Raw genomic sequence first — 27,333 nt, 5'->3', positions numbered from 1 at the left:
ACTGACTGTTTTGTTACATAATTTGCAGTCTTTGCTTATAAGGATTACGTGTGGATGAGTGAGGCGAGTTAATCCCACCTACTTCGAAACTTGGGTTAGCTTTTATGAAGAGAGTGGGATTAGCCTTCGCTATTTATGTTGTTGTTACTGTTTATGGATGAAATGTAGACATTGGATGCTGGTGATTTGTGATGTGTATATTAGTGTTAATGGTTTCTTAACTGTGTCGGTATATTTTCCAGAGTTCGTCTTTTAATGTTCTGTAGTTGTCTATGTGTTTTAAATTTCTTGGTAGGTTGTTGAGTAGCGTGGGTATCTGATGTGATCTCACAGAAGACCCGTATGAGTTGTTGGAGGGTGTGGGGATGTAGAGAGTGTAATAATAATAATAATAATAATAATAATAATAATAATAATAATAATAATAATAATAATAATAATAATAATAATAATAATAATAATAATAATAATAATAATAATACAGTTTATCTCGTTTTTTATTATTTAGATAAATTCTAGTAATTACTTAAAGTTCTTTATTTGGAAGCAAGAATAAAAAACTGAAAGATTCCTAAACTTTGAAATGTTATTATTATTATTATTATTATTATAACGGGTATCTTCATGAAGTCAACAAACCCATTGCGGGAGATCTATTATTCATACATGAGCTATTATTCACACAGCATCTGTCATACCTGTCCTTGAACTCATTCATTGACAAATACCGTACTTACAACCACTTCTGGCAACCCTTTCCACTCATTCAACATCCTCAAAGCAAAGATTCTTGTCCTAACATCCTTGCCAACCACTCTCTTACACAATTTCCACTGGTGACTCCTTGTTCTCTCTTATTCTTGCCATGCACTGAAAAAGTATTCGGTGTCAATCTTATAAAACCCCTTTAATGACTTAAATACCTCTGTCACGTCTCCTCTTTAGAGTATGTTGTTTGTGATTGTCTGACAACCCCCACTCTTTTCCCCATTATTACTGGAGGCGTTAACTCGCTTAAAAAAGTTCCATGTTATTACATGGAACTTTTTTAGGTGATAGATGAAGTGGCAAGATGTGCACTGCCTGCGAATTTCGTTAGGTGGAATTATCGTACAAAACTATGAGCCATGTTGTACTGCTTTTTTAATAGCAAGGTGATTTAGCGTCATGGATGTTACTTCAGGTATATGCAGGCTGTGATAATCTTATATTAAATACTTTCTGCTTAAAGGCTTATATAAATTATTATTATTATTATACAGATTACACGCTGAAGGATTAGTCTCTTAAAGATATTCATCTAACAGCATGTTGGACCACCATTGAGCGTCCTCCATACAAAACTACTTCACAAGGTTCCTGAAACACTCCCCTAATATTGCGACTGAGAGATATGAATTTCTACAGTTTCGTCTGATTTGCTTGCGGTAGGTGTCCATTAAGAGCGTTTCCTTTCATCACATCCCAACTTTAACAACGTGGGTGGGTCAGGCCATTGGAAAATCACTTTCGTCTGTCCTGAAGCCATTCCTGAACGACTTGTGTGTCTTGTGATATGGTACATTATCCTGTTGGAAAAGCTTCCATTACAAAGAGGAAAAAATGGTCAACGTGTATGGATATCCTTGGTTGGCAATAATATGCATGCAAGCTGTATCATTCAGCCCTTGTTGTGCTTGTATCAACTGGCCTAAACGTGCCAAGAAGATATTAACAGAATTAACAGAATTCAATGCGATCTTTCTCTCGTCTTTTGGCGTCTATCCCTGTTCCTTCATTCATCTTAGCCACAGCTGCTTGTTTATGTTGGACGAAGTTTAAATGATCGTGTGCTGTGAGATCCATCAGAACAGTATTCGCGTTAACTTTGGGAGTCTGACACTCTGTGTTCGGAAGCCTTCCCTCTCAGTCCATGGTGGCACCACGTTGTCGGTTGACCAATTGTGGTATTCCTGTTGGAGTTTATGAGCTTCTTGCATCAATCAACTGCTTCCAGCCTCATGTTCGACGAACGAAAGTTGATGTTTTCTTCTCCATTACCTTTAGCAGGGAAACCGTCCCACGTAACTCTCACTACCATCTCCCCATTGGAAGCCACATAACGCACTTGAACTCAAATAGACTGCCTGTGTGTAGCCTTTGCCTGTGACGTGTTAATCGCATTACTGACGGAGTTCATTTACCATAGAGATGTCCCTAATTATTTTGGCCAATTAGTGCATATGTGAGCATCAGATGCCATGGAGCGAAACCTGGAGTTCAGGGATACGGGAACTTGGCAGATTTAGCAAAGATTAAGGGATGCAAGAAAAAATTCTCGGGTTTCAAAGGACATCGCGTGAAAAGAAAGTTGGAGGGACCTAGAAATCCCTGCTACTCCATTTGTGGAGTTAATAAGTTTCACTGCGGTGTGAGGATGTTTCGCCCTGCAAAATATGCCAACTGGCCACACACCAACACGTTTTTTTTTTGTTTTTTGTCTCGCATATACCGCGTCAAACGTTTAAGCGCTTTGCCCGTTCTTCTTTAATGTCATTCGCCTTAAAAAAATCATGATAATACTTTTGCATTATAGCATCAGTGCTCCCTGATTACCGTACATACGCATACTACATCGTTGCCATGGAGACGTGGATGAGTGGCCACCACCCGCTGCTGAAATCAACTAAAAAGCAAACCTTTTTTATTACACAGAGAGAGACAGCAAGCCGCTTCATTAATAGCGAGCGTGATTTTGTTCTAATTATTTCGACCAATTAATATCGCATTGATCTCAAATAAAATCTCTGGCTGCGTCGATTTACAGAATCCTCAAGGCAAAATATCCAATCGAGGACATTGCAGGAAAATCTCTTAGTTTAGAAGGGAGCGGGCAATCACCGCGTGTACCGGATGCCAGCCGGTTCGTAAGCAATGAACTTCTCTAATAGTGAGGGGCGGATGCACCAGGGCTACAGTGAGTGTACTAAGCACCGCTTGCTAAACGGAGCTTAGTACACTCTTCCGTTTCTGAATACAATGTTAAAGACTGCATCAACTACAAAGAAGGTGAACATTAGGTAGTACTTACGAGAAAGATTTTAACACACACACTAAAGGCACCATTTCAATACTTCTCATGTTGGTGAAATCAGTGGTATCACAGTAAGAAAACAGATATATTGGGAAAGAAATTTCTTAACAGCTTATTGAACATAAAGGGACCAATACTGAGTTAAGCCTTCGGAACAGGACGTAGAAACTTCGAATGAAGTTGTCGGCGATTGCAGACTACATTGCATTCCTCAGTTATCTCATATTGGAACAAGTCATCACAAATGACGTTTAATTGAGATCTTGTAACTGAACAGGCAACGAAGTATTGCAACATAATTTTGATGTTCGTGGACCAAAGAACGTCTTTTGAAATGCCACATTATGCTGCTAACAGTAACAGTCATAAACAGAATAGCAGCTTTTTTCCCCTGCGATATTTGCATCCATATGACCAGCCTGCCGCACTATCATACTTTCCACAAAATGAAACAGTCGGCTGGTTATTGCGTTAAATTGCCACACACACACACACACACACACACACACACACACACACACACACACACACACACACACACACACACACACACACACACACACACAGCATGTGTGTGTGAGTAGGAAGTTGGGTGTGTCTAATAATATTAACTCAGTTTATTGGAATTTTTGCGTTTTCATCCTTCATATTACTTCCATCGTCACAACTTTGCCCACGAAATTTCACTTTTGACAATGATGAAATATTGTCTTTCAATATGTATTTCAGAGAAGCAAATGTGTTTTGACTTACGGATTAAACAACTCTGGGCCATGAATTTATTAATTGCGTGTGTTCTTTGGCTGGTTTGCTTATTTTGCTGGAGGAAAAACCGAGTTTCCTGGAGAGGGCAACCGGCCACCATACAACAACAACAAAAACAGATAATTCACTTTCATTTGAAAAGTTCCTAAAAAATTCTTTGTTCTACACGGGATTTGAACGCAGTTCTTTCTAACCAAAAGTCATATGTCACATCTTCACGACTGGGCTACAAAAGCGTACGCATACCTTTACAATTTATATCTGTTTTACGAGTAAGGACAACCTGCTAGTACCTTCCTCTGCAGCCTACACAGGTGTGAACAGTCGTAACATTGTTCAAATTAAGTAGAATGTGTTCTATTTAATAATTCTATCGAATTTTGTTTGTAATGATTCTTATAATAAGATTCTTATGTTGCTCGCTACAACTGCTATAATATTTGACTAGTTCATGTATATATTGAACAAAATACTAATAAAGGGTAATTAATTACTTTCTTCAGCAAACGTCAGAATACTTTTATATAAATTTAATGCTAATTTTGATATTTAGAATCTATTATATACGCTATCATAAATTTGTAGAATATTTTATTCAATACTTCGAAAAGTATCATTAAAAATCGGATGACAATGAGTATATTACAATAGCGTTCGATAGATGGCACCACTCATAAGCTTCTCGAAAATTGTATTAGAATCGGGATTGCAGCGTGAATTCATGTATTCATGATCTTACAATGAAAAATAAGACTTTTCCTATTTAACTTTGAAAAGAGCAGTCGTGCGCTAATATCAAATCGGTCCTCAAATAATTTTCCTTCATTTTTAAAAGTAAACATTTTGTGAATAATGTAACGTACGACTACGTTTATCATTATCCACAGATGCCCCTTTGTCGTCTCCCACCCTCTAAGGCCCTAGTTTTTTAAATTTTTAAAAGCAAGCAATTTGCAGAATATAGTTCCAAATACGTGAGTCGCATTGAGAATTTTGCTGACAATTCCTATAACGGTATCAACAGCTGAAAGAAGTTTTAGCAAATTAAAACTTATCAAAACATATTTACGATCGACAATGGGGAATGAGAGATTAAATTCTTTAGCCTTGTTATCTATTGGAAATGCTGTTGCTCTGAAAATAGACATTAGTGAAAGAATGAAAGCTTTCGCAGATTTAAAATCAAGAAAAAATATATCTAAATTATAATTGATTAAATTAAAATTACAGTGTAAAATCAATATATTTTGTTTGTGATCATTTTTACCAAAAAATCAATTAGTTAACGCCTTTTTTTTTCCGTATATGGAGTAGGTGAGGCCGTTTAGCGCTATCTAACCTTTGGAGACTGAGTGGGCAGTTCAATCTCCACTGGTACCCAATCAGAGAATAGCTGGCCCGAGGCTATTACTAATTAAACAGCAGGCAGTGAAGAGGCGACTCAACAAGTGCCGCCATCTCGTGGTCCTTAACCCTCACACAATATACTTAATGTCTGAAAATAGTGTAGGTAGGTTCTGCGGTCGAATTTCTTGAGTTTACGGGACGAAAAATCCGAGTTTCCGGGAGAAAAAACCCGCTTGCCCGTGCCAGAGATCGACTAACTCGGGAACCGGTCGAAAAAAGGCTTAGGAAAATTTCCTCTAGTCGCCTACTAGATTCGAAAGTAATTCTTCCTTCATGGGGTCAAGCGCCGTGGAGTGCAAACGCCAGTACAAATAATGAAGTTATGAAATTATTAATAATTTGAAAAAAAAGTATACAATTAGAAAGTACTTAAAAAGAATTAGGGGCATCACACACGGAATTTGCCCGGGGCGTGATATTATCTTGGTCCACCTCCGTCTCGGGTGAACGCGTGATGGGCTATGCAACCATTTGTTTGGATTTCAGCCAAACCTCTGATAAGCGATCTAAGGATGGAGATGAAGTATTCAAAGTATTCATTGCTGATTGCCTAGTGAGATAAATGGGAAAGGTACCATTGAAGATACCCTTGACAATGCACATCCAACCAAACGCAGCTAGAAAAAATTTTTTAAATTATTTCAATTATCTCATGTACAAGTGGATGAGTAAAGTGGTACGTTGGTACCGGGAATTAAGATGGGCAATAAGGAGCTTGTTCACATTTGATTTGAAAACTCAATTGTGAATTGTATTTACTCCTTAAAAAACACATAAGATGGATGACCGTTCCAGAGGGAAGAAGCATAAGTGATAGGAGGAGAAATTTGTTCTGTGTGTGAACATGGAGTCAATCTAATTACTCTCTTTCTGTACCGAGTCAAGTATTTTAGGATGGTACATTTAGCGAGTACCACCCGAAATTCGCGAGTGTAGGATTATTAATAGTTCGGAAATAAAATAACGACTTCGGCAAAACAGAAAGCCTAATTTTTGGATGCCTACGAAGGAATAATTTTCATATTTTTAAGGGAGGAGAGAGAGAGAGAAAGAGAAATAGATCTGATGTTCAAGTAATCTCAAGAAGATAAATATTAACTTTTCTGGATGTTGTGTGAGATTAAGTGGCGGCTCGTGGATAAAAAATCAAAATTATGGTAAAAATTTAAAAAAAAAATAAAATAAACATGAAAAAATATTGTTTATTATAGATAAAATTATACAGTTTGGTATAATTCAAAATTACTTAAAAATAAAATCCATTATCATAACCCCAATAATGTTCTAAAATAAAAACTATAACAAATGTTATGTCTTTAATTGTAATCTCCAAATATTTAAAGAGACGGAGTAAACACGCACTACGAACACTCTACTACTGGCGCAAACTGCATGTAAACAACAATGGAACTGCGCGAGGGACAGTGCCGCATTACGCTAATAGCTCGCATCTCATTATGACATGCATACGCTTGCGCGCGTAGCAATATGTGATACTGGCGTCCTTCGCCCTCCTAAGTGCTGTAAGATGGATTTTTATTATTTTTTATACAAAATAAGAGAATTGTATAGGATTGTTGATGATAAAATTAAATATTACAAGCAAATATGAATAAATTAATATATTTATATATCGAGAAAAATTAGGGGTGCTGCAGTTCCTTAGTGCCTATGCACGAGCCTGGTGAGATTGGAAGAAAGCAATTCTTGTTGGTTGAGAATTTGGTGGTTCTTCCTCAAGAGTAATCACCAAATGATTGATTATTCTTGAGAAAGTTAATACGTTTCCAATAAATTATTTAAAATAAAGTGCCAAGAGGCTTCAATTCGGCGATGTAAAAATTATTTAAATTGCGATAACGTGATAATCGATTGAAATAATGTGGGATTTAATATCCCCTTAATTTAAATAATTAATACGTTTAAATTTCTGAAAATTAACACTGCCGAGTTTTGAACTGAGACTGCACAATATTTATGAAAGGAATTGGCGTTAACCTCGTGATCCGAACACCTTCCTTATGCAGTGCGTGCGTTTTGGTTTCCTGGGTAGTTATTAGTAGCGCTTGATTTTTGCCACCCTTCTCTGCCCTTTTTTTTAGTGAATGGTCCTCGCCTCATCGCCGCTTTCACGTTTTTCTTCCAGCTGTTTACATAATCGAGCAGGATGATTAAGGCAGTAGATAAGAGAACTACTGGAGCAAAAGAGTTGGTAGTTGGTGCAAATGATTTGACTCGTAACAAGAAGAATGCAAGGAGGGATGTCAGGCTGTTAAGGAGAGTGAAAGATAACAGTGTGGTAGGTAAGGTAGTCAATGTGTTGCCCAGGTATGTTACTGAGGAGTTGAGGTCAGCGAAGATTTTGAAAGGAAATGAGCTAGTGTGTATGTTTACAAATGTTAGAAGTATTCGAAATTGTAGCGTTGATAGAGTTCATTCCCCCCCCCCCCTCCAAAATAAAATGGTATAAGAGGCATGGTTTGAACGAGGATAATATTCTGACGGAAATAGAGATGAAGGGATACATAGTCTTTCGCAGTATGGTGTCAAGTGGAGGTGGATAAGATGAAATGTTTAGTGCGGTGTAGTGAGAAGGAAATGTTTAGGCAAATTGGTCAGGCTAATAAGAAAAGAATGATCATTATAGACAATTTCAATTATGGTAATATAGATTGGGATGAAGAGACAGCATAAGAAAAAACCGAAGAGGCCACACATGGATCGAGGGTTTAATTATCTCATTAGATATTGTTGTAGATGAAGTCACATCTTCCTCCAGCTGGTGAAAGTGACCATGAAGTTATCACTTGGGTGATGACCTGCCATACCAGGACTTTTGTGAAAAAGAGTTATGTGGAACTATAAGGCAAGTGATTATGGCCAAATCAGGAAGCAGCTTGCACCAATATCATGGAATGAGGAATTCCATGGGAAGGAAATCTGTGCCACTTGGTCTCTACTCAGGAAGTATCTGGCAAAGGCAGTGACTGAGCTTATTCTAAAAGTCCGAAAATTAAATAACGTAGGTGTAAAATGGATGACTGAAGAGGTGAAGAGTGCAATCTGGAAGAAAAGGGCATTGTGGAGTCAGCACAAGATGAATGGAAGAGGAAGCAATGAAGGTGACTCATTTGACAAGGGTCACAAAAGTGCGGTATGAGCAGTAGTTAGCAAATGATGCTAAAAGAAATCCTATAGAATTTTCGATATGTAGCCAGTAGAGAGAAGAATGATTATAGGAGGATGATGTTGGTCAGTGATAATGGGAGAATGATAAACTCTGAGGAGGATATAGTATTGGAACAGGATGGGATTGGATAGAAGATTAGTGCGTTGGATTATAGATTGGCTGTCTGATAGGCATAAGCAGGTTGTGTATGGGGAGTGACATCCCAGAAAAGGAAAGTCACTAGTGGAGCGCCCCAGGGGTCTGTTTTGGGGCCACTGTTGTTTGATTTGTATGTAAATGACATTGAAAAGGAGTTAAATTGTAATATATAGTTTTCTGTATGTGATGCAAAGTCGGGGAGAATTATGAGATATGCAGATGTTGTACCTTTGCAAGAGAACCTAAATAGATTTTCTGCATGAGCAAGTGTATATTGATATCAGTTTAATGTTGCAAAGTGTAGGTATTAAAATTTGGGAAGCAAAGATGGGATGCAGAGTTTAGGATTGGTGGAGATATTTTAGAGGAGGTGGAGGAGATGTAAGATTTGGGGGTTATGGTGGATAGGGATTTGAAATTTCGTGGACATTTTGCTAAAACTGTGAGGACAGCACAGCGGATTATAGTAATGATGCAGAGAACAATGACATGTAGAAGTAAGGATGTTATGATTCCATTGTAAAAGGTTTTGATTAGGCCCATATGGATTACAGTGCATAGATTTCGTCACCTGGTTTTCAAATGGATGCTGATTTATTGGAGATGGTTCCAAGACGTTGACTAAGTTGGTTTCTAGAATCTGTAGTATGAGGACAGATTGAGAGAATGCAAATTACAGCCTAGTAGAAAGATGGAAGATGAGAGACATGATCGACACATAAGTTGGTAAGGGATAACTACCAGATTAACCTGGATGAGATTTTTCATAGAATATCTGGAGACAGGGAGAGAACAAGACACCATCACTGGAAGCTGTATAAGGAGAGTGTGAGCAAGGAGGTGAGGAATATATTTTTTGCATGGAGAGTGGTGGATGATTGGAATGCATTGTCTGAGAGTGTGATGAGTGCAGGGACAATGAATGCATTTAAGTCGAGGTACGATCAGCTGTGTATGTGAGCATGAGACCTTCCACGATGAGTCTCTCGACTCAATGGAGGTCTGTTGATAATAATAATAATTAACGATCTAGTTTCCGTACGAACTGGCACACACTTGATTTAGGATGGGGAGGGGGGTTTAAGTGCCTTCGCCATTATTAGTTCTGTTCATAGACGTATCCCAGTCATTTTCACCAGACGCGAGTTCTTTCCATATCCCCCATGTGTTTGGGCCCGAACTGGTGACATATGGTGACAGAAGTTGTTAGACGTTGAGGCTAACCGCATATTTTTAATTTCCTGCTTCAGTAGTTATGAACTGACATAATGAGGTTACAAAGGTGGCTGATGTTTCCTTTGGCGAATAAGTTGTTGTCTAAGCATGGGTCCTGAATTACTTTTAACAATCGTTTTTTCTGTTGACGCAAATTGTTGGGAGAAAATCTTGTGGAAAATGGTCAGGCAACCTCCTGGACCAGTGTTTCTCAATCGCCCGGGCTGGGAGAGGTTCTCCTGGAATTTATCATTTGAGTTTTCTAAGCATTTTTCATGAATATTTTATAGTGGAAATATTCTGAGGAGAATAATATTCGTGAATGTGTCGAAAAGCTCAGACCCAGATCACCTAAATAACATCTGTGTAGCAAATGTCTGTAACCAAGCCGCGTATTTTTAAACATGGAAGTATTCATGAATGATCTGCAACTTTCAGACCGAAATCTTTCAACATTCGGGAAAGGGAATACCAGAATCGGCTTGCAGGCAATTTTTATGACAGGTCATAAAAATTGCCTGCAAGCCGATTACAATAATGGATGGCATATCCTCTGCTCTCAAAACTGTAACACCTGTGTTGCAAATGTTAGTGACCAATCAACAAGGAAGAATAAATAAAATTTTTCCACTGAAATTGAAGATCAAGGTAGTCTGTATCCGGTTCTCAAATCTAGTAATACTGAATACTGTTTCTTCGCAAGTTCGCATTGAAGTGTAAGTGCTTGTTTCGAAACCCGAGTGCTGTGAATATTTAAAAGTAATAGGAATACAGATTTAAATTCTAATATGAATAAGAGACGAGGCACTTTGTTTAATTTTGGTGTTAAGAAATCTTGTATTGAAGGAGTTTGTGACGCAACAGATAGTGATTCATCCACCTCCAGCCTACAAAGCGATCTCCAGGATGTAAAAAAGGAGGGGAAAACTACCAGCACACAGAAGAAAAAGTCTGCATTCACTCGTAAGTACTTGGACACCTATTTAAAATTTGTTTTATACAATGCCGTCACACTGACAAATTGCCACGACTTCAATGTGTCATTTGTGCTACTGTTCTGGGATATGAAGCAATTGCGATTTACCCGATATCTCAACGCAAAACATTCCCATCTAGCCAACAAACCTATTGAATTCTTTATGCGTAAAAGAGATACACTTAAAATAGAAAAGAAAATTATTTCCCAAGCTTCAACCACTGACATTTCACTTCTGACGGAATCCTGTTTAATATCATTACAGATAGCTAAATGTAAAAAAATAGCATTCCATCGGGCAGAAAACTCATTAAGCCTTCTTTGATTGCTGCTTGTAATAAAGTATTAGGCCAATCTGCCGCAAGTAAAATGAAAGACATCCCATTGTCGAATGATCCAGTTGAAAGGGGGGTATCTGATATGGCAGAAGATACAGAAACGCAATTCATTGGAAAATTTACAAAATCGAAATTGTTTGCATTACAACTGGACGAATCTACAGATATTCAGAACAACAGCATTTGACTTACGTATGTACGATATACCAACCATGATGAAAGTGACATGAAGGAAGACATTTTAAGTGTTTCTGAATTACCTACGCACACCACCAGCAGTAAAATTTTCACAGTTTTAAATGGTTTCATTGAAGAGCGAGGTCTCGAATGTAAAAACTGCGTTGGAGTTTGTACTGAAGGCGCTGCCAGTCTTCCATGTAGAATTCGGGTTTAATCACTAAAATCAAGGCTATGGCGGGCAATAACTTACTGTCAACGCATTGCTACCTTCATAGGCAAAACCTGGCCTCCAAAAGAATGACTTCTTAGCTTAATGAAGTCCTGTCTCAGTTTGTTAAAATTATTAATTATATAAAAAGCATTACTTTAAATACAAGACTGTTAAAAGCATTGTGCGAATCGTCTTTTCCATTCGGAAGTTCGTTGGCTGTCCCGTGGTAAAGTTCTCAAGAGCTTATATGAACTCCGAAAGGAAGTTGAACTGTTTCTAATTGATAAGAAAAGTGACCTGTCCCATTAATTTCGGGATAAGAAATGGATAGCCAGGCTGGTATATCTCAGCGACATATTTTCTTATATAAATGAGTTGAATTTAAACTTTAAAATCCAGACAACAATATTTAATGCTTGAAACAAGATCGAATCACTCAAAAACAAACTCACGCTTAATATGATTGCAGAAAGAAACATTGAAATGTTTCAGTACTCAGATTATGTTATGGAAGCAGATGATTTCATAGAATTCTGATTCAGATATTATTGGAGCCCGCTTGAAGATGTTGTTGTCGCTTGACAACAACAACAAAAGTATTTTCACGAACATGAAGATCCCCGGAGGCAAATATGTGGATTGGGAACCCCTTTTTTGAACACAAACAGACAGCCCTTTCCCATGAAGAAACCCCTTCAACTTATTGAATTATCATCGAACAAAGGATTGGAAAGTACTTTTAATTCTGAGTAATTCGAAATTTTGGATAATGAAAAATGAATATCCAAATTTACATGAAAGCAGTGAGATTTCTTCTTTGTTTTTCCACCACATATCTTTGTGAAACTGCATTTTTTGCTATGATTGTGCTTCTAACGAAACAGTGGAACCGTTTGCAACTTCTGACTGTTTCCGTTTGGCTATCTCTTCAATTCATCCCACAATTAATAAGCTAACGGACAGAAAAGCAACAAAAGTCTCACCAGCCTAACTAAAACCTTCAAAAACTCAGTTGTAATAAAAGAAACTAAGTTTGAATAACTTATAATTGCTGTGTTAAAGGGCTGCGTTTTTAAATTCAAAATATTAATTAGTGTTGGAACTAGTATTTAGAATTGAGATTCATACATTTTTATTTATTAAATTACATACACTCATATATAAATATTTGGTGTGTGTATGTGATAAGTGTTTTGCCGACAAGTGGACATCCTTCTGCTGCTTCCCCTGCTCTGCTGACTTCTATGGTGAGTTACGATGCATAAATATTTTTCTCACTACCGTTTTTTATCAAAGCAACATCATTAAAATCAATTTAATAATACAATAATCAATTTTACACTGAATAATAAAACTTTTGATCAGAATGGGATATGTCAATGAAAATCAGCACAAATTAATTTAATGATGTTGGCCTGAGAAAATTACAATATGCTACAAGATTTCATTAGTCCATTGATTGCTAACTAATTTAATTGTAATTTTATATTTGTCAACATGCCACACAGTATACATTATTATTAATAATTATAATTATTAATTATGGCATAATTAATTATTAATACTTATGTTGGTTTGATGTAAGAACTTCAAAAAAAAAATTTGGAAAGGTATTTACGAGTAAATTTGTTGGGACCGGGTCCTCATCTTATAAAAAAAGAATTTACCAGGCTGCGGTCTCACAAAGGCTGGGAACCACTGTCCAAGACCGTCAGTGAGCTTTCCAAGGTTTAAGAACCGAATAGAGGCACACAGGTTTATGATTGAGTTTTGCATTACGTGTACGCTGCCACAAAAATCGCAGATAAGATCTTTATGTTTTCCTTGATATCCAATCTGAGCCAATGCACTAACAGCTCCGAATAGCTTGTTTGCACTAACGAGATCCAAAATGCTTAATTAATCATCGCGAAGCTTTGTGTTCACCATGTTCGCTTCTCACTAAGCAGAACGAGGTTGTAAATGAGATATTAAAAGTCTCTTACTAACATGCATAGCAACAGAACCTCAATAATTGCAAACATCCATGTTACAATGGGATTGAAACTGTCTTTCATTTGGAAATATACAACCCAGTTAGTTAACCACATTAGCAAGTCTGCTTGCATTCTCTAGGAGTCTAGATATTTCTGTGGTCAGTATTCATTAGAATTAAGAATTCTCTCACTCCCCTCTTTACCAAACAATTTTTTCATTCTCGCTGTGTCTTAGAACGAACTGTACCCAGATATTTTCTAGAATAAAATATTTTATCAACCCACAATTCTTGCATATTATAGGATAAACAAATTTGTGTGATTACAAAACAAAGGGGGGGGGGAGGATATTTATTTACATTGGTTTCAATAATTTAAAGAACAAAGAAAAAATCATAATTCCAAATTTGTATGACGAATTTTTCTGCAATTAGGTGAAAAGCAGTATGAGATCAGAGAAGAAATCAGTTAACTCCTTTTATTTCCATTAGGGAGTAGGCGAGGCTGTTTTAGCCGTATCTAACTTTTGGGGAGTGATGGGGCAGTAATCTCCACTGGCAGCAAATTAGAGATAGCTGGCCCAAGGCTATCACTAATTATATGCATGCTGAAGAGAGGTGGCTTACAAGTGTCACTATGTCATAGTCCCTAAGTTTACTGTATGAAAATAGTGTAGGTTCTATGGTCAATTTTTTTGAGTTTCTGGGGGAAAAAACCATCTTGCCCGTGCCAGAAATTAACTAATTCCAGAACCGGTCAAAAAGAGGTCAAGATGAGATTATCAAAGTGTCTCAATCAGGAATGTGATATTTCCACAGGCAATCACGAACATCCATGCTCACCGTGGGATTTGAACCTTCAGCCTTTAGGCTGGAGAGCGGATATGCTATCTGCTCTGCCAACCAGGACAGCAAAAGCCAGCAGTACTCCTCCCAAGTACTGACCAGGTCCAACACTGCTTAACTTCGGTGATCGGACGAGAACCAGTGTATTCAGTGTAATATAGTATATTTTAATAAATAATATTATACCTAACAACTAATTTTGCTTCCATTCATATTTTACCTTAGATTATGTAACAACAGGAGTATGCAGGTGAAATTGCCACTGAATACCAAAATGATCTGTGACAAAGTCAGCTGTTGAGGTCTTTAGTGACTGCTTTTTTCAGTCTGCTTGCTGTTATGATATTGTTGATTGTTATAGACGATTTAAGGACTGGATATTATTTAACAGCAGCAGAAGTTCGTCAACGAGATGACCTAACTTTAGAACTGTATCCTGTATGATAAGATCTTCCTGATTTTTCCATTATCTGCTTGCTGAAACAGTTCTAAATTTTTATCAGCTCAAACTAGGGTAAAATATGGATTAAAACATTTCTTGTCAAGTATACTGATTCATTTTATATATAATATATATTCTCATCATACTGTACTACATCACTTGACTGAAAAACCTTTTCACAATTTATTTTATAAATTCGAGTGGAAAAGACATTGAAGTTAAAGTAAAAAAAATGCCAAATTATAGTATCTTTAGTTCGCTAATTACTTTTAAGATGGTTCCCAGATTTATGGGTAGATGACAAATCAAGCAGGAAAGAACTGAAGTAGGTCATCATCTTTATGTGGGATTTTGTGATATGGGGAGGGAGGGATGATGTGAAACTTGATATAAAAATGAACTTACATGGTTAAGCTCTAATATTAATTCATATATATCCATTTATCATTGAAAGTACAGAACAATGTTGACAAGTGGAACCACCCAAGGTCCTCAAAATCAAAATTGAAAATAATCTTAATAATAATAAAGGAAAATTTTTTGCATGTAAATCAAACATCAATTTTTCACAATTTTTACAAAATTGAAGCAGTTGCCAAAAAATATTTAATTTTCCCCAAAAGGATCATGTAAGTGTCAACCTTAAGTATTTGCATTAATTAAATTAAAGATGTCAAAAAATTATATTCTTAGTTTCATCCTTTATCCAAGTGTAAGCAAACAAAGTTTGCAAATGAAGTCACTTCACGAGTGGGATACTTGTATATGGTGGCTAATGACTTTACATTAATTGCCTTAGTATATGAAGTAATGCAGAAGTAAGTAGTCAAAATGTGTCACACCTTATTACTAAAATGCTCTGGATTACAGATAGATGTTGGAAGTTTTTTTCACTTGGTTATACTATAAATTAAAGTTACCAAGAAACTATCTCCTTGGCAATATATGTCACGTCACGGACTACTTGCATATAGAGGCTAATGACTTCACATCAATTGCCTAAGTATCCCATAATGCAAAGCACATGTCCTTATGGACATATATAATGCTAAACATTATGGGAAGGGCCACTACTCAAATTCAACCAGTTTCAACCTTTATTGAGGTCTCATCAGTGGAAGTCAGACCCAGAAGTGATACCAAGGTTGAAGTAATGAAGAAGTCATAGTTTGCTTTACACTTGGATAAAGGATGAAACCAAGAATATAATTTCTTGGCATCTTTAACTTATAGTATAACCAAGTGAAAAAAAACTTTCAAAGCTTTTAACTTAAGGATTTGCATGTAAAATGATAGAGAATACATTTAATGATCACAAAAACAACTATTGTCAGCAATGCACTTTATTTCAGTTAAACAGGAACTTGGTTCCACTGTGCACCAGACAAAATTACACGAATGCAGGAGCCACACAGTGGCTAATAATGTTAGTGCTCTGAAGGGACGGCAATATGAGCAAATGGCACATACTAGGCCATAAAAGAGGGCCCTCTATCCCATTACCAACCGCTTTCACACCTTTGCAACTAAACAAAGCATATAAAGAAATCTCAAATAGTGCAATAATACAATTTTTAATAATGACTAGTTATTGCTTATAGTAGTACAAAAGTTGGTTCATAATTAAAAGCAAAGCTTTCTCTCTAAAAAAAAAAAAAAAAGGTAGGAGGGGTTTAAAATTGCAAAGATATACAGACATACATCTAAATATAAAATTCATTTTCTAATTTACATACAATTACATATGATATACAATTGTAAGATTTATTTCACTTAGATGTAATGTATCTTCTTTTAAGAAGCCAAAACAAGCCATAACTAAGTGTGCAATACATTAAATATACAATAATTTTATTTCCAGTATAAACTATTAAGCACAGTTGTGTATGTGTGTTAACGTTATAAAGTGAACTTCTAAGTATATTATCACTGAACATCAGTCTGTCTATATATCTCGCATTTTGCATAAACAAATTTTGATGTAACTGGATATAGAGCTTTTTCATTAAAAAATAAGACTACATAAATCTTCTATCAGAGAAGCCAGAGATCTCCAATCTTAAAAAACTATAATCAGCAAGCCATTCTGCCCACAGATCCATTGGTCATTCCATGTGAAATTATCATATTAAAAATTTAATTCAGGCTGCATAGGTTTGTATTTTCATGAAAGTAAATTTATTTAGTTATATATATATATATATATATATATATAAATTTTTTAAAAGATTTTCCTGGCATCTTATTATGGTGGCTATTCTTATTCAGCAGATCCCCAAAATTTTTAGTCTCAGAGCATTTTCAAATTAATCGCATTATTTCCAGATTATCCACTTTCTAATTTTTACTGTCATTTTTTGCTCAAGGTGTGCACTTTTTTTCCCATTTTTACTCTATCCTGCAGGACTGGGGTTTCCACAAATCTGAATTTTGTGTGTTTCATTATTCCAATTAATATACACGTAGAGGAGCAGGTCTGCCCAAAATCATCTTGACTGGAACAGTTTTTGAATGAAAAAAAAAAAAAATAATAATAATAATCAAAACAGTTGATGCTGAAACCCCAAAAAAGTTACATGGGAGACCAGATAATTTGGAATTTCTTATGCAAGATGTCCTTGATAGGCAGCTATAAAGCAAAACTGGTTCCACAGTGTTATGTTCATCTCTTCAGCCTAGACTGCCTTTTGAAAATTAAGAAAACCCAATTTTTTTTTAAATCATAACTTTCAGTGCATTTAATAAATCCAATGTATCAAGAACAATTTTTAGAAAATGGCATGAAATAAGAGAATTTTTTCATATAAGAAACATTTCCCTCAAACTAATTTGGGTAGACATATTCTGCTATATGTATAACTTAAACATATATATAAAAAAAATCTGACCTGTGAATTCAATCCTGAACCTAACAGAGCAGAGTACAAAATAGGGAAAAAGAGCACTTGGAATAGCAGGTGACTGCCATCTTAAAAAAAAGCCTAAAAATGCAAATAAGAAATCTGGAATTTCTGATTTCTTATTTGTTGTCTTGAGTATCTTCCAAAATTATGAAAACAATAAAAATGGCTGGCAAGAAAAAGTCTCCCATTTAAAGAATATAGTGACAAAATAACTTGCTTTCATCAAAATAAAAAATTATGCCGTTTTAATCCCTCTGACAATTTCACTTGAAATGACTCCCATCCGTGATACATTGCTTTGAACTAACCCATATAAGTTGGGTACGACTATAGGTGGTATTCAGCTACTTGATCTTGCGCAACGACCACCATGCTTACTGGAGGCCTGAAATGGTTTAGAAACGTTCCATGTTTTGTCACTAGAGCAGGATTTCTGGATTAGCTGCTATTAGCCTTAGCCAACCCAACCAATACTAATATACTATAGGTTTACAACCTTTCATAGTGCAATTCACCTAAAGGACAATTTATTTTTTCTTCATCTTCAACTTATCTGTCTGGTGATGGGTCGGGTCCCCCTTTATACAACCTGTCTCCAAATAGTTCTATTTCTCGTCTTCTCGAATATAATAATGCAGTTGGGGAAATTTGCCTCTTTCTTTTAAGGATCCGAGCCAACTATTCCTTGGTCTTCCAGGTGGGTGCTTATTTTTTCCACATTTTCAATATAAAACTAAACATTTAGCATGTAGGTATACGTATAGTAGGACAGTCAAGTCAACCCCCTCCCAATCACAACCATTCCAAATGATATTATAAATCAACTAGTTTCTATCCTAATTAATAATCGAACACGTGAGAACAAAAGAAATCACTAATCCATTCAATGATTTTCAAAAATGTCTGGATACTTCTAATATAAAGGCAATCAGGCCATAGATGCAATTAACATACTCTAAAATTTGATTTGTCTCAAGCATCTCATTTTGTATATAACAGGATATTCATATAATTTTAAATTTGAATACTTTTGTTCATAATGTAGAATACTAAAACCAATGAAAATATTGCTGAACTGTGCTGTATTAGTTTATACTGGAAAGATAAAGATATTTGATTTTCAGGAGTGTCAAACATTTCCTAGTCATAAATCTAAACCAATAACATATGCATATTTAATTAATATCGTTGATCAAAATGAGGATATTAATTAAAATAAAAAAGAAATTAAATATTTGAACTGAAAGATTCAAAGAGAAGAAGCTTTGTTATTGTAATTTCTATTAAAACCCAAGAAAATAATTAAGCAGAATTCAATATTAAGTTCAGTTTTTTAATTCCTAATTTGCAACTTCTGATGAATCATTTAAATACTGAACTATTTATTTCAACTTACAATTTGATGTACATTGTTAACAGTGAAGAAATTTTTGTTAGTTCTTATTCATGAACTGGAAAATCTCAAAAACAATTTTGATAAGTCTCAAGGAAGGTGTAGCTGTTATGGTGTATATTCGACACTCCTGTTGCATATATGAATTCTGAAATAATTTATACATTTTTTTAAATGTAGTACATTTTCAAACAAACAGCTTGAATTTTTACTGAAACAAAACATTGAAGATGGCATCATAATGAACAAAGAACAAAATTTAGTCGGATCTATGTTAAGTTATGAAATTTACAGACAGCATCCTATACAAAGTGCATAAATGAAAGGTAAGTTTAAAATATCAAATCATTTAAATATATCCATAAGAAAAGAATGTTAATTTTTATTTCATGTTTACAGAGAAAAGTTTTGATTGTATTTATAAAAAAAGTGTATGAATGAAGACTGGCTAAAAAGAATACAAAAAATAGGATTGCACCTGGAATTCTGTGCCCAAAATGAATAATCAAGAACAGTGAATACAACAGTTTTTGATATTAACTAAATGCATCACATTTGATTTATCAACCTGTTTAGTATTTTGTACATCTTTATGAAAATTTTTATAAAAGAATCAAATAAGATACTTATATTCAAAAGAAAGATTTCGGTATTGTGACCACATGTTTATTAAGATAAATAAAGATAAACAAACCCGACAAGTTTTGTATGTCGTTTGACTTACAACTTCAAGAGTTACAGGTAACTAAAAGTTTAAACACAAGAAAGGAGAAATTACTCAAAATAGTCCATTAGATGTTATTTTTAGTTACCTGTAACCAGTGGTGAGCTATGAAAATTTTAACAAAGGGCTCGCATCGTCGAGCAAAAAAAAAAAAAAAAAAAAAAAAAAAGGCCTAACTTAGCCCTTATAATACTTATATTGCGACTTTGTAGAGCTTCTGACAGATATAATTCCTGTAGGATATCAATCATTAATGCTAGATCTTTTAAAAATTCCAAATTGAGAAGGTGGTTTAAAAAGCCGTTATATTTATCATTCGATGCAAAATGCTTGCATAAAGTAAACTTTCGTAAACTGCAAGCTACCCGTCGTGGTCCAAACACACGGCCGATCTTTAAAATTTCGATACCAAGGTCTTTTGCAATCGTATTTAATTCTCGTTGATTTTTTGGGGATTGATGATAAAAAGCATATAATTTATCCATAAATATTTCAAAATGATTTATTTCTTTAATGTAATCGAATCGTCTAATGCTAAGTGTAAACAATGAGCGCAATGCCAATCACAACGTTGGGAAATTTTTCTAGAAGTTTGATTACAACACCTGATTTATTTCCTAACATTACACTAGCTCCATCAGAACAAAATGCAATGAGACGATTTCTTATATAGTTATCAGAAAATCCATATGAATTTAAAGTAGCAATTATAGCAGCATGTATACATTCCACGGTGGTATTTTCTAGTTCTACAAGATTATTAAATAAAAAGAACAAGGGGCTCGCAAATTTGAGAAAAATTTAACAAAGGGCTCACGTGAGCCCTTTGTTAAGTCACTGCCTGTAACCCCTGAAGATGTAAGTCAAACGACATACGAAACTTCTCAGGTTTGTTTATCTTTATTTATCTTAATAAACATGTGGTCACAATACCGAAATCTTTCTTTTGAACTCTAAACCACAGAAACCTATGCCTACAATAAGATACTTATATGATGAGAAAATTAACTTAAAAGATACTGAATTACCTTTTAGCTAAAATTTTAACCCCTACTAGTGGTATAATGGTCTCACACTATAAATACTTTTTTGCTGTAAAACAATAATTCATCACTTGTTTGTATTATCATCATTATATAAAGCCTCGCATATAAACAAAAGAAAAAGCGGGACTTACATAAATTCCTGTCAAACTGTCAAATGCCATTCTATTCTTATTTAAAAAGTACAACCAGCATTTTTAACTTTCCATACTTGTGCATGTGTGTGAAAGAGAGAGACAAGAACACATTTAAGATAAAGCAAGAGAACTTTCACAAATACAACAAAAATCTGTTTTGCTAACAGCAGAGAAATCAGATCTTTCAGGTGCTTGGCTCCCTTCAAGCATTCAAGATTGTGAATGCATAATCTTTCATAACCTTCATTGTTTCCAACTATGAGGCACACTGAATATTATCAAAAACAGGTCTTGCTGCTGTCACTGGCATTGTAAATTAATTCATAATGAACCAGCAAAAGCAAAACCTGTTTTTTTGGTAATATTCAATGTACCTTAGTGTTGAAAAGGAGGAGGATTAAGATGACTTCATAAGCAGATAATTATTTAATTTGATATGAAGAATGAACTTCCAATCACAAAATAAAGACAATACTAATTGGAAACCAGTTGCTTTTTACACAAGCTAAAGAAAAATAAAAATTTATCTATTTGCTGCAGAATTTTCTGGCTGACTTTGATAATTAGAATCATTACCAAGTCAGTACGACAAAATAAAACACAAAGTAATATAAAGACTCAGGAGAAGAGCAATTTTTAGCATAATATCAAGGTAATTCATTGTGAGTAAAATAACCGTGAGACCATTATGTGGCAAAAATGAAATGCATAAAGCTCCTCAACAGTTATACACAATACATTTCCATGGCAGATGTACAAAATAACTTTTTTTTAAAGAAAAATTGTTCATATCATTATTATTTTCAATTCTGATGCATAAAACAATTTCAACTCCATCAAGTAAATGAGAAATTAGCAAAAGTAATGTGTAGGTATGAGATCTGAATTTTTTTCTTTCTTTTTTACAATTACTTCACATTCAGGTAACGATTTTTTTTTTCTTTTTCTTTAATATATAACAATTCGTTTCTAGTATTTATAACGTGTAATTTCTAATGTGACTCTGAGAGTCTAAGGTCTGGTTAGTAAACTAAAAATATATATATATATGCATAAAATAGTTTTGAATTTATATATATGTATATATATATATTTATATATATGTACAGATACATACACATTTTTACATAAAGCGTACATAATTATGAAACTAATACTGAATATAAACCAATAAGAATAATCAACAATTTTAGTTTTTCTAAAGGAAAAAAATATATATATAAATCAAACAAGCTCTAAAAACTAAAATTTGTCTTTAATGTCGAATCTGTGACCACTTTCTTGATTTGTTTCAGTAGATCAGATAAAGGCACAGTTTTCTTCTAACACTATCACACAAATTGAAATAGAGCAAATATGCATTAAATTACCCTAACCCTTCCAATGTTTGATAAATTCACAATTATTATTTCAGCACCATTACTATCAACCTTCGACCATTAACAAGATCACATGCATTTATTCCATTATCACATCTTTGTTAAATTAACTGAACATACTCTTTTACCTGAGGTGCTGAAATTCCTTACAAAGTATTTTGGATGAGTAACTGCAATTAAAAACAGATTAAAGATGCCTTTTTCAATTAAGGCATACATACTTAGTGATAAAGTGAGGTAATTCAAGACAAAAGTGGCAACAGATCATCAATTTCCATTAAAATTTGTTAACGATACAAACAGATGAACACTATTAAATACTTTTCTTTTTGGTTTGTTAAAGCATTTCTCTAATATAACAATGAACAGCATTAGCATACATAGTTCTTAAGAGGATTAATATACATACTAAAGTAAGAAATCACTTAATTCTTATGTAATTTTCATTTATCTAACTTCATTTCTTTACTGATTGCTCCAATTTTTTAATTGCCATTCACAGCTGGGGCCTGTTAACTTAAGCTACGAATTTTAGGGAGGGGAAGGAATTTTATTTGAGAATTTTGAAAGCTTTTTAAAATTTTCTTTTAATTTTTTAAATATTAATTCTGAACATGAGAGGCTGTAGAACCTACAGCACATTAATGCTACATGTGGACAAATGAAAACAACATAAAAAGAAACAATAAATGTCAGGTGAATTTGGAACAAACTGGCAAACTAGAAAAAAGTTCCCTTCATTATGACCCCAGAAAGCAAGAACAAGGAACACAGATGGAAAGACAGAGGAAGGAAGAGAAAACAAATTCACACACCTACATCCTTTTCTTCTCATTCAGTATAATTTGTACAACAAACTGTTGAAAATGAACTGAATGAGAAGAAAGGAGTGTGGTAGTACAAATGTCAAAGTATTAAATGTAAACCTTAGCCTGAACCTAAATAACAGGAACAACTGGTGATGTATGAATCCATAATCACTACAAGACTTCTGATATACAACAGAATCTGGGCCATAAAATGAAATAAGAGGTTCAACATGTTCACACCGGGCTATGATTTCACGTGTGTCTCACACCTGGAGGGAACATGCTTGACTTTGTAGCATCCTTTAACACTTTGATATGAGCACATTTTTATATATTCGATTTCAAGTTTTTTCAGTAGAATTTCATGTCAAACTAATATCATGAACTGTCTTCACATGTATACCTACAATGTAGAAAGTGAAAAATACAATTACAGAATTTCTCTTAATTATCAGTGAATTATATAAGTGGAAAGCAAAAAGTCTTTCTAACTAGAGCACCCACATAATGATTCACTGCATGCCTGAGAGCAAACCAAAAATATGAGAAGAGTTGTCGCATCCCACCCCATGGGTGCGTTCCAAACGAGACAATCTGTGTTGTGCCCAGCACGAACATGTTTATGTGATGAACTCTAAAATGACAGTTACATATACAGGACTCTGCCACCTATTATGGAATATCTAGCAAGCTGGAACTGGCTAGTTCCAGCTTGCTAGATATCAATCTGATTTACTAATGCATATTGGCAAATTACAATCATCTTCTACATTGAAAATTTATCAGAAGTTTTCCTAATTTATATGTATTATTTCAGTTATTTCTTTAACATTTAGGGTGTTCATTTATTCAAATACATACCCTTACCTTAGCCTACCCACAGTACTACAGATTTACACACCTTCATGGGGGTGAGAGCCGCATAAAAAACCCTAATCCCAAAAACGATAAGTCAAATTTGGCACTCAGAAAAACCAAAGAAATTCCAAAAGACAACTTCAAATTTCTTATCTAAAAATTAAATTAAATTTTACCTCCTAAAAATAGAAAAGATATAAGAATGAGGTAGGTATTCATTCCAGAATCCATATAATCAATGAGCATATAAAAGAATGTGATACTTATACTGTGATATTTCTTCATTCATAATTTATAAGATTAATTCAACACCCATTCCACTGTTTTAATCATAACTAATGCAATCCCAATATGTAATATGGAATAAATTAAACATTGCAATTTTTGAGATGTGAATTTTTAAAAATCATTTTGTCTTCATTACTCTCCTTCAAAGGGCTTTGCTGCTCTTTTTAAAAATTCCATACACCTCTTTCCAGTATATAACAAACACTTATGACCAAAAGTGAAAATTTGAGCTTTTAAACTGCATGTGACCCAGTTCAAATTTTTGACTGTGCAGGATCATGCAGAATTTGGCACTTAGGTATCAGATGGCCTAGTCTGTAAAAAATGCACAAAAAAAATGTAATGATTTTTTGTGCATTTCATGAAAATTATGTTTTATGTCACTTGTGTTTCCAGTCTTCACTTATCGGTTTACATATCAATGGCAGATGAACTGCTTCCAAGACTTCCCTCTCTACTCAACTTAAAGAAATTGTTTTGCTGGAACAACATATTTAGTTATTCTTCAAATTCCTATAAAATGAAAGAGATATCAAGAAGAAATGGAACAGATTACAGTTCAACTGTTGGTAGTATGAATGACTTCTGATTATCTGTTATGATAAAGAGAAGGGAAATAAATGCAAAAAGCAGATTTCTGTCTCATGCACATTTCTTTTTTTAAATACTTTGATATACATCACATTCTTCAACAATCACCCAAACTGAAGAATATGGATTGTAAAACTGGTTTCTTTTCAACATGAAATTTTTCAATCACATCTTTCACATTAGGATAAAGGAAGAAAGCAAGGAATCTAATAAGTGACTTATCTAGCAGAACAAATGGACTCTTAAACAAATTCCTACATTAAAAAAATAATTAAAAAAATACATGTACGCATACACACATTTTGTTTTTCCATCCATTCCTTAATATGTAGCTTATCTCCTTTTCTGACTGACAAGAGTGGGCAGATAAAATTTTTTAAGAGTGTGATGTGAAGCATTAGTTATAATATAAATATTCATTAAGATATTACTGAATATTTAATATTTGTAATTGTTATTAATTTGATAGCAATTTATTAATAGGTGCCTGTATTGCCCCTCTAGAAACGATGCTTGCTTCCATAGTGCTAAATGTGCCAGAAGAGACATTGTAGGTTTTTCTTCTAGTCACTGAAAGAACTTTTTTCTAAGCATTTTTTTTTTTTTTTAAAGCTAGTTCCCTTAGCCCACCCATGGTACTACAGATACTACAGATTTACACACCTTCATGGATGTGTAAATTTGATCTTTGGCACAAGAAGAGTTTTTCCTCCAAGAAACTCATTTTTAATCCTACAACTCAAGAAACTAACTGTGAAACCCCTTATTTCAGACAAAACCCTATTAGAGTTTAGGATCACAAAATGGCAACAACTTTCTGCTCTACTCTCTCTCCTCTAAAATCATTCATAACTCTGGCCTCAGCTATCCTTGCTGATTAAGGGTAAAGACTGGTTGTCTGCCAATTTCCAAAATGTTAAAGAAGCTGTGCTTACTCCCTCTGCGAATAAAAGCCATTATGGTACTTCTTTAAATATTAATTTATTAACTTTGAAAGTATGCCAATATAAATAGAAAATTATAAAAGTAATTATTAAGTGATAAAAGAATTATGTGTGCCATTGGTTTGTAATTAATGTACGTTACTTTGTTATAACAAAGGATAGGATGAATTCGATCAAATGCCTTTCAGAGTTGAATCCAGTGAATAGCTCAGCTGGTTTGCACTGGCTCATGGAGCATTAAGTTGTTGAAATAATTTTAGAACTTGTTAAAAAAAAAAAAAGTGTGGACAACACAGTATATAAAATACACTTAAAATGAAAAGAAAGTTTTTCAATTAAAGATCAATTTCTACAACAGATAGTGGTAAAGTTTTGTGTTGAGATTTTGGAAAATGAACATTTACATTATGTAAAAAATTAGTATTCATCATTAGTAAAGATCTGTTAGACTTTTCACAGAAGTCTAACAGATCTTTATAAATTTCTTTCGAATAGAAAAATGATACTATTAAATGGACTTGAGAAAGAGATACAGAAAATATATACTGAGGCACATCCTTAAATCAGATTTATAGAGAACCACTCATTAAGATTTTGGCAACTCCCTACTGGTGTATATAAGCTCCCCCATTAAGAGAACAAGGTTACTTGTTATCACTAACAATGAACAGCTTTAACTTTTAGTAACTTGCGGTTCTGTATAGTGATAGAGCATTAATTCATAACTTAAAAGAAATAAGCTTCCTTCTGTTATAATTCTTTTCTAGGAAGTGATACCACATTTTAAATTCATTTGCAGATGAAACATTTTTTTATTTCTCCAGTGGTCAGTGATATAAGCTGCTACTGCAACATTTTTTTTCCCATTATCCTGAAGTATGTATGTATTGCACTATAAATATGATAAATTTATGTTTTAATGTTATGTTCTTGTCATGTTGTACCATCATAATTATCCTGTACCCCTCCCCCCAAAGGATACATATCAGGAATTTGATGATGATGATGATGTTATGTTCTTGCTAGTCCAGAAAGGCATGTGATAAACAACAATAAAGTATTAAATAAATGAAAAATAAACTGTTAACCAACTTTGCTAAATATTATGCTTGCTTTGGGGAGGGGGGTGAAGACACCTTGTGGTTCTCTCTGCTAGGTTAATCCAAATATTGAAAGTTATCAATATTCCCAAAAAATAGTCATCACTAACATAAAATGTAATAACCTTTCCATGGGTTTCCAATCCACTGCATTTAAGTGCGAGAGAGAGAGAGAGAGAATTCTAAGTGCACAACTGGGCAGCTTTATGCTCAACTACAGTGACAAAACTATTGTTTGAGCATTCCTGCTTTACTCATGTGAGCCATTTTCATGATGACTTTCTTTATTCTGCTTCCCCTGTTTCCAAATTCTTGTATACAATAACTGTCACAAATTCATTACATTCCACTGAAAAAAAATCATGAAAAACACTATATACATATATGTATTGATATGTATATTTCTGC

At 34.3% G+C, this 27,333-nt stretch overlaps 1 protein-coding gene across 2 annotated transcripts in view; it reads left to right on the top strand.

The window, feature by feature from the left end:
* LOC150103617 (zinc finger BED domain-containing protein 5-like) overlaps positions 1-27,333 on the top strand; it is a 164,579-nt gene that overhangs the window by 87,749 nt on the left and 49,497 nt on the right. The window lies entirely within an intron of this gene.

Source organism: Typopeltis vanoorti, chromosome 9 (genome assembly GCF_054136105.1).
Source record: "Typopeltis vanoorti isolate ZY-2024b chromosome 9, IOZ_Tvanoo_1.0, whole genome shotgun sequence".
Taxonomy (NCBI): Eukaryota; Metazoa; Arthropoda; class Arachnida; order Uropygi; family Thelyphonidae; genus Typopeltis; species Typopeltis vanoorti.
This window is presented reverse-complemented; position numbering and strand designations above follow the sequence as displayed.